At 41.4% G+C, this 10,090-nt stretch overlaps 1 pseudogene; it reads right to left on the reverse strand.

The window, feature by feature from the left end:
- Nucleotides 1-2,951: 2,951 nt before the first annotated feature.
- Nucleotides 2,952-4,945, reverse strand: LOC139443616 (uncharacterized; annotated as a pseudogene).
- Between the last annotated feature and the right edge of the window lie 5,145 nt (nt 4,946-10,090).

The raw sequence follows: 10,090 nt of genomic DNA on the forward strand, positions 1-10,090 counted from the left end.
CATGTTGAGTGCCTGTTATTAGTTTTAGAGCCTGATATTGGATTGAGTCTAGTTTTTTGCTTAGGGATTGGTTTAGGGTGTCGTATATGGCGCACCTATAGTCTATTTTAGATCTAATTAGTGATATATAGAGTGAGAGGAGGGTGTCTTTGGAGGCCCCCCAGAAGCAAGTGGTGATCTTTTTTCTTTTTATTTTACACCGAAATGTCGCTCGTTATTGTAATAAATAGTTGTTCATCCATAAATTCTTATCCGTACTTAGTACTCCAACTTCTAAATGCCTATCAAAGAAGTTATCTAATTCCACAGTACGGTTTACTGAGAACAATACGTCATTCAAACACAAGAAATTACATAATGGACATCCGGTAGTATTACCATTGCTGGGCTGAGGACTTCCAGTTTGATGACATCTGCTCCGCAAACAGAATAAACATTGATATAATCTGAGGGTTGTTTTTAGGAAAACACTATTGTTTTTAGGAAGCACTAATGAGCGGTGTTGTTTGCCTTTTGTTTGGATATGTAGGCCTGAGGGCGGGGGATCCAATATAACTCTTAAACTATGGCCATAAATCAATCAAATACTTTTTAACCAGAAATCCGAGTATTGTTATAAAAGCACCTACGTCTGTACTGTTAAAATCATCTTTAAGTAGATAGTGAGAAAACTTCATCATTCCCACCATGTGTGTAGTTTGAAATGTGACTGGACAAATCTCAGCTCCCTTTCATGATTAAAACCCACCTCCGCCTCCGCCCACTGAGGTCAGGTTTAACAATTTATTAATGTTGTTTTACGTATATACTTTTTATCGTAGAGAAACACATAACATATGCGACCCCTATAGTGGCCAAGAGGGAATATTGCTATACCACGGTAAAGCGAAAAAGCGAGAAAGTGATGTTCCCTCTCGGCCACCATAACAGTTTGCAGGTGCCTCAAACAGTAGCGCCAAGCACGTGTGTAGGGTGTCATTCCAGATTTTCACCTTTTTAAAGAAGGTCGATAAGAAACTCATAAGAAACTTTGTAATGAAACTAAATCTCAATCCTTGCAACATAGAGGATACTGCCAAAAATTAACTTTTTTCTTTAAAATGTATAATAACCAATTCCCAAGCTATCTTTGTGATCTGAGCCCAAACTTTGTCTCCGAAACTACAAACTATAATTTAAGTAACAGTTCTAAAATACAAGGAATTCATAGCCGTACTTCTTCTTACGCCAAATCCGTTTTACCAGACACAATACACTTATGGAATGCTCTACCAAATTCCAAAGAGTCAAGTAGTCTGTCAGAATTTAAAAACCTAATTACGAAAACCGAAAATAAGACTTGTTTTGACCTTAGCTATGGCACTCGATTCTGCCAAATCGTTCACTGCCGCCTCAGACTCGGTTGTAGCGACGTAAACGCCGATAAGTATTATAACAGACATTTAATTGACAGTCCGTGTTGCTCCTGTGGATATCAGAGTGAAAACGCCCTACATTATTTTTTTACTTGCTCTACCTTTACTCAGATAAGACTTAATATGCACTTCTACACTACCGGTTATAACCTGGATATTTTTATGAACGGAAACAATGAACTTGCTCACTCTGAAAACCAGAAATCAGTTGAATCCGTCCACGATTTCATCATCAAGACAAAACGTTTCAGCTCTTCACAAATTAATATTTAAATTAACTGGACAATAACCTCATGATTGACTATAACTTTTATTACAAACGACTTGTTAGACACACACAAGCTGTAACTTTCTATTTATGTTCACTTTGTATTTGTATTTGATGTAATATGTACAAACATATTATTTAAATAATGTCTATATTGATGACGTCACATCCTTCATTTCAATATGTAATATATGTTGTATGGGAGCGTTGTTAACATAAGCTGTAAAGCTTGTTCACCAATCCCAACTCATTTCAATGAATACAAATATGTGTAAACCAGGTCGATTGATCTCTGTGGGCCATGATTTCTGTCAATATTATTAATTCTACTTCTCATAGTGATGATTTACTTGATTTCATTCATTGTTTGTTTATGGGATAGCGATGTGGCGTCTGCAACGCGCATGCTGCATCTTCGGGATAGTGGTATGTTGGGCGCTGGAAGAGGTCACCGTACAGTGGCCAATACGTTTAGTGTTTCGCAGTTTGTGATCAGCAGACTTTGGAGCAGTTCCAACAAACCAAAAATGTTGACGATTGACCCCGCTGTGTCCAGGTCAACAACAAGAGTACAGGATCGATTGATTCGAAACTAAGCTCTACGAAATCGAGCTCGAACAGCTAATCAAATAACTGCAAACTTTCGTCAGGGTATTGGCGTACGAGTTACGGGTCAAACAGGACCGCGTCCGTGGTCTCGTGGTAGAGCGTCCGCCTGGAGAGCGGGCCCCGGCCGCGCCATACCAAAAGACATTAAAAGATGGTACTTGTTGTTACCCTGTCTGGCGCTCGGCATTCACAATAACCAAATCAGCTGTTACAGTGGTTTATTAGTGAAAAGTAAATGGTTTAGTTATAACCATTGCTTTATAACTAACTGCGATAAAATTCATTGTCTTGCTGTACAATGTCAACCTATTTCTTAGTGAGTAAGTGAGTACGTTTGGTTTAACGCAGCTTTGAACACTATATCAGATATATCATGGCGAGTTAGCTTGATGTGTGAAGAAAGCCCGACAGTTACTGTTACGGCGCTGACAAAACAAGAAAACCAGTCAAGGCGACCCTGGGATTCAAACCAACGACAGCAGCTTTCTAATTAGCTGATTAGACCACTGGCCCACCCACGTCTTAGGTTTATTTTGCTGTGGAAAATACTAATTCGATGACGTGTTTGTTTCTCATATACCAAATTATACATGCATTTCCATAACAAATCCAGGTATGCAACACATATGTACAACAAAATCTTTCAGTGTTCAATGGTTTTATGGTGCCATCTGAAAAGGAAAGCAAAGCTTCCGTAAAACAGTAACAACAATAATGTATGCACAGCTTTATAATGAAACAAGAGCATATATTGGGTCTAGTTTGAACGTTTTCATCTTGTTATATATCCCATGAATATTAAAGTTAGTGTTACATTGCGTTAAGTTATGTACAAGAAACGTACATTAGAAATCGAAGCAGTGAGAAACACGCTAACCTTGTCAGTTCTTTTGTTGAGGAGGTGGTGGCCTATCTTCGGGACCTGTGGATGCTTCATCCTTTTGTTCTCCGGTGCCTTCTTTTTCTTGACCTTGTGGACCTCCGGGACTTCCAGGGCCTTCATTTTCTTGACCTCCGGGACCTCCGGGGCCTCCAGGGCCTTCTGTTGGTGGTGCTTGTCTGCGTGGTCGTGATGGTTCCTGACCTTCTGGACCTCCGGGACCTCCAGGGCCTTCATTTTCTTGACCTCCGGGACCTCCGGGACCTTCTATTTCTTGACCTCCGGGACCTCCGGGGCCTCCAGGGCCTTCTCTTCCCTGACCTCCAGGACATCCGGGACCTTCTCTTTCCTGACCTTCTGGACCTCCGGGACCTCAAGGGCCTTCATTTTCTTGACCTCCGGGACCTCCGGTACCTTCTCTTTCCTGACCTTCTTGACCTACGGGACCTACAGGGCCTTTATTCTCTTTACCTCCTGGACCTCCGGGGCCTCCAGGGCCTTCTGTTGGTGGTGCTTGTCTGCGTGGTCAAGATGGTTCTTGACCTTCTGGACCTCCGGGACCTCCAGGGCCTTCATTTTCTTGACCTCCGGGACGTCCGGGACCTTCTTTTTCCTGACCTTCTGGACTTCCGGGACCTCCAGTGCCTTCATTTTCTTGACCTCCGGGACCTCCGGGACCTTCTCTTCCCTGACCTTCTGGACTTCCGGGACCTCCAGGGCCTTCATTTTCTTGACCTCCAGGACCTCCGGGACCTTCTCTTCCCTGACCTTCTGGACTTCCGGGACCTCCAGGGCCTTCATTCTCTTTACCTCCAGGACCTCCGGGGCCTCCAGGGCCTTCTGTTGGTGGTGCTTGTCTGCGTGGTCGTGATGGTTCCTGACCTTCTGGACCTCCGGGACCTCCAGGGCCTTCATTTTCTTGACCTCCGGGACCACCGGGACCTTCTCTTCCCTGACCTTCTGGACCTCGGGGACCTCCAGGGCCTTCATTCTCTTTACCTCCAGGACCTCCAGGGCCTCCAAGGCCTTCTGTTGGTGGTGCTTGTCTGCTTGGTCGTGATGGTTCCTGACCCTCTGGACCTCCGGGACCTCCAGGGCCTTCATTTTCTTGACCTCCGGGACCTCCGGGACTTTCTTTTTCCTGACCTTCTGGACCTCCAGGACCTCCAGGGCCTTCATTTCCTAGACCTCCGGGACCTTCTCTGTCCTGACCTTCTGGACCTCCGGGACCTCCATGGTCTTCATTTTCTTGACCTCCGGAACCTTCTCTTCCCTGACCTTCGGGACCTCCGGGACCTCCAGGGCCTTCATTCTCTTTACCTCCAGGACCTCCGGGACTTTCTTTTTCCTGACCTTCTGGACCTCCGGGACCTCCAGGGCCTTCATTTTCTTGACCTCCGGAACCTTCTCTTCCCTGACCTTCTGGACCTCCGGGACCTCCAGGGCCTTCATTCTCTTTACCTCCAGGACCTCCGGGGCCTCCAGGGCCTTCTGTTGGTGGTGCTTGTCTGCGTGGTCGTGATGGTTCTTGACCTTCTGGACCTCCGGGACCTCCAGGGCCTTCATTTTCTTGACCTCCGGGACCTCCGGTACCTTCTCTTCCCTGACCTTCTGGACCTCCGGGACCTCCAGGGCCTTCTTTTTCTTGACCTCCGGGACCTCCTCTTCCCTGATCTTCTGGACCTCCGGGACCTCCAGGGCCTTCATTTTCTTGACCTCCGGGACCTCAGGTACCTTCTCTTTCTTGTCCTTCCGAGGGACGTTCAGTACCATCCTGAAGAGGATAGCACCAACATGTGGCAACATAGGAGAGCGCCACTAGTACCAGGAAAGTCTTCATATTGAGAGTGATGCTCATGTCTCGACACAGCACAACTTTTATACACTTCCAGTCCTACACCAGATGGCTCCTCATTACATCGCAGTAATTACTACTTGGAACTGTGTTATTCTTTGCATTGTCATCGAGATTGCTCATCTCATTGCTCATTGTGTAGATATCCTTAACTGGACAAAGACCGAACTGGACATATGCTATGATTAGCATATTAGTCTGCAGATAGGACTTCGGTGATTAAAGCGTCACGTTTCAATCGACGTGTAATTTTCTCATTACATAACCTTATGTTCACCTGTTATCAAAGAAACGGTATGCTATTAACTACCACCAAAAGCTCAGGACAGCTAATCATATGATTAATATGATTAAGGGCAAATGGTTGACTGATTACGCAACACCTACATGATTACAATTACACAAGGGTCAATTAATCAAGCTGAGTACAGGTGTAATTTGGATGAATTCCACACTTAACGTGCATATATACTAATAAATCAAATACTCAAAAGCTCAAACAACTTAACTAAGCCAGGTAAAAAATAGAGTTCATTTGGATCCCCGCCCACGTAGGAATCTTTGGAAATGAAAACGCAGATAAAGCAGCAAAATTATCCCTTTAACTCCCAGAAATAAGCTTGAACTTACCCAGCTCAAAATCAGAAATCAAAAGTGTCACTAAACAAAAAATCAACAAAAAATGGCAGAATATATACCGAAACTCAAATAGCCAAATCAGGAAAGTACTCAAAAAGCCCTTAACTAAACCAAAATCACTACACCCATCCAAAAAAATCGACCGAATAATTACCAAACTGCAAACAGGCCACGCCAACATTGCAAACGACAAGAAACACCAGAACAGGTACTCATTCACTAAACACACTACCAAACACACCGAACAACACAACAGACACCGCACTTACTCTAGAATCAATCCTAAATCCACAAAATAAATTAGAAAAATTCAAAGCCTTAGGCATCCACCTAATTAAAACAGGACTGATTAGTCGCTTTTAAACCCCAAATAAAATATTAAAACCAAAACTACCTTATCTAACAACCACCCAACACACACAGCTCCCTTGGTTCGTCCTCCAACCACTCTTGGCATTCATTCCAAATCTCAAAATTTCAAAATAACTATATAAGCAACCCCTAAAGCCCCCCTCCTGGATTGCACAAACTCACATTTCCCCTTTTCGGAAACACATTTAATGGCCTGGTGCAGGAAGGTATTTTTCTTGCAAAATAAATGTACATGTGCATATGTTAAAGTACGAAAACCTGGTACCTAAGTGGTACCTCAGATGTAAGTACATATACTATTTGAGTAACAGTTCACGATTGATCTAATGTTCAACATTGAGATGTGTTCACATGACGTGTTAACCAGTAGTACGTTATGAATAATTCTCAATTGGAAACATTATGCGTTTGTTCTATGAGTACATGTGAATCAGTTTTGTAAGTGCATTCTCAACCCGAATCGGTATATTAATAATTACAGTTTAGTTATCTTCTGAGATTATAATTTGCGTTTGGCAAAGACACCGCAAGGTTGTCTTTCCGACAGACAAGTGTCTACACCTGATGTTGGAACAAATATTGCGTAAAAAGGCAAAACATAATTGAGAAAGTTAAAAACACATGTTTAAAATTCACATTACAATAAATATGAATATGAATGCTGCGTTTTCTGAATCAACATAATAAAGGAACATATATGTGTGAGTCTTGAAATAGTGTTTTTTTACATTTCTTACAAATTCTAAACACGTTTGATTAAAGATCATTGCTTATGACATCATATAAACATCATATAAACACACCATATCTGTTGTTGGAATAAACAGTTTAAGTTACAATTTATTCAGCAACATAGCTGACAAAACTTTCACTACAATGAGATCAAACAAGGTATTCAAGCTTATATTAATCTCGTGAATGGGGAAGTCAAAAGCATTTACTCACTTATTTGGTGATTATAAATATAGTAATACTAATAACGGGAAGTGGAATGGCATGTAGTAAATACATCGTACTAACAGTGTCACAATTAGAAGCCAACAACTTTTATGTTTCCTCCCAGTCTACGCAACCTGTCAGTATCTGATCATTTGGAATAATCCTTTCCCGCGTTTCTTTCAATTAAAAAGGACTAATTTCATACGAGGGGGTCTGTGATCTTAAAAAACAATTAGTATGTTTACGTAGACACAAACACACGTGGTGTGGTCTGGTCTGGTCAGTAACTGACAACCTGCTGATGACAAATGTCAATACACCGGGTCAGTAAACTGACCACTACAATGATCGAACGATGTGTGACGTCTACTATTCATCTAACAGTTGAAACATTTGTACATCAACGCATTCGTTTTCTCTTTGTTTGAGAGGCATTACTTAGAAGTTGACGGATGACAAGGTAGACACAATTTTATGGATAACGTACAAATGTGTCTACCTTGTCACTCGTTTTCTACCAAGGATTTAAGATTAGGAGGCCTCTAAACGTGTAAGTTATTTTCTTTTACAAAAGAATAGGATTTCGATCAAAAGGTTACAGTTAAAATGACAAATACAACGTTTATGTCTATAAGGTTATGGTGAATTTTGGCTAAGGCAAAACAACCACTACTTTGAGAGTGGATGTTGAGAGTATGCGAAAAAGTGTTTCACTTTGTATACATGTAAATACATTTGATGATACATCTGTTGATTTTGACCGCCCAGGCCAAGTCGGACCTAACACAAGCCAAACACTTCTGATAGAGACTATGTTGAGAATGTAGAGGGAAAAGAGCTTCACTTTGAGCATCTTGTTTTCTTTATATACCGCCATCTGAGACACTATAAAGTGGTATTTAAGTAGATATAATGCTAATCTATAGATGTAAATCCATTTATGATACATCTGTGCGGTTTAAGTTGATTTTGACCGCCCGGGCCAAGTCGGACACAACACAAGCCAAACACTTCTGATAGAGACTATGTTGAGAATATAGAGGGAAAAGGTCTTCACTTTGAGCCCCTTGTTTTCTTTAAGTACAGCGATCTGAGACACTATAAAGTGGTATTTAGGTGGATATAATTATAATCTATAGATGTGAATCCATTTGATGATACATCTGTGAGGTTTAAGTTGATTTTGACAGCCCGGGCCAAATCGGACCGAACACTTCTGACATGGATTTTCTTAAGAAAATACAGTAAAAATGCTTCACTTTGAGCCCCTTGTTTTCTTTAAATACGATGTACCGTGACATTATAAAGTAGTATAGAGGTAGATTTGATACTAATCTATAGATGTAAACACATTTGAAGATACATCTGTGTGTTTAAAGTCGATTTTGATCGCCCGGACCAAGTTGGACCCAACACAAGCCAAGCACTTCTGATAGAGACAATGTTGAGAATGTAGAGGGAAAAGGGCTTCACTTTGAGCCCCTTGTTTTCATTAAATACCACGATCTGAGACACTATAAAGTGGTGTTTTGGTAGATATTATCCTAGTTTATACATGTGAATCCATTTGAAGATACATATGTAAGTTTAAAGTTGATTTTGACAGCCCGGGCCAAGTCGGACCGAACACTTGTGTGACTGTCGAGAGTATAGGGAGAAGAGGTCTACTATAACCAACGTGTACGCTTTAAATACGATAAACAGTCACATTATAAAGTGGTATTTACTGAGATATAGTACTATGCTATACATATAAACGCCATGCCCGCAGATGGAAATTTGTATCACGAGAGCTAGAAGTATTTGATACGTGTCAAATCTTATTTCGTTTAACGATTGCTCTTTTACATGTTACCTAGATCAGCGACGCTTACACACAGCTCCACTTTCTGGTTTTCAAGCGATTTACTCCGAATTACCTAATTATGGTGCACTTTTTTGTTTGGTGATTGTGCATTAATGTCATGTATGTATGTTTCATCAATTATATGTAGGGATGATCGCCGATAATGAAGTAATTAGCCAATAACACTTTGGCCCGTCTTGGCCCGGCCCGGCCCGACTTTTAGGCAATGCCGTGTTTTCAGATGAGTCCTGATTCACATTGCACTTCCTTGATAGGCGTGGTTGTGTCGAAATGAACGTCAAACCAATGTCAACCTGAGACCTAGTGACAGATTTGGCAGTGGATCGGTTATTGTCGTTCTTCAAGATTGTTGGCGATCATAACATCTATTGTCATACTACACTACCGGTTGTAAAGTGTTCCTAATTCTTTCATTATTTTCAAACAATTACTTCATAGAAACTAATATCTCTTACAATTTTAGAAATTTTAATTTATTTCCTAGTATCCTCGACATTTTTTGGAAGAATATCTATGCTCGTACATTACATACCTTCATATAGATTTCCGGGAGCACGGATGGCCCACTCGTCGGCGCCGCGATTCGCTGTGCGGAGTTGCGTCCCTTGGCCACGCCAGAAACCTATGATTGTGGTTTCGAATTCCGGTTCGCCCCGATAATGTTTCTAGGTTTGTCAGCACTCGTGCTCGTGGGATTCACCGAAGTGATAAACGCCTGGGACCTGCATCACTTCGGGCTTCCCTCCCACATTAAGCTGACACGCCACGATATAACTGGAATAATGTTAAAAGCGGCGTTAAACCCAACTCACTCACTCACTCATATAGATTTCCCAAGAAATGACATTACGTTTATTTATTTTGTGGCTGTTTGGAATGATAGGTATGTAGAATCCCTCTCTGTATTTATCATGCCACTAAAATTTCGATTGGAGGATATTTATTTACAAAACTGGGTTCAATCCTTAAAAGTTTCAAACAAGTGCATGTATTATAAAAAATGTTTTTTGGAAACATAGACTGAAAGACATTTATCTCTTTTAAATGGAAAAGCATTTTGAATAGCTCTAGCTAGATTTCGATTTTCTTCGCACAAATCTCCGGATTTTTCTGTTACGTAAATAAAATGCAGAGAATAATCAGTCTCGATTACCCGACGAAACAGATACCACTGGACAGGAAAGGCAAAATAGCTATATTCGCGTAAAGGTGAAGCATGTCCTCCCCTACCAGTAGCACCCGTCCC

Source organism: Haliotis cracherodii, unplaced genomic scaffold (genome assembly GCF_022045235.1).
Source record: "Haliotis cracherodii isolate W230 unplaced genomic scaffold, xgHalCrac1.p SCAF_5, whole genome shotgun sequence".
In the NCBI taxonomy this organism is placed as follows: Eukaryota; Metazoa; Mollusca; class Gastropoda; order Lepetellida; family Haliotidae; genus Haliotis; species Haliotis cracherodii.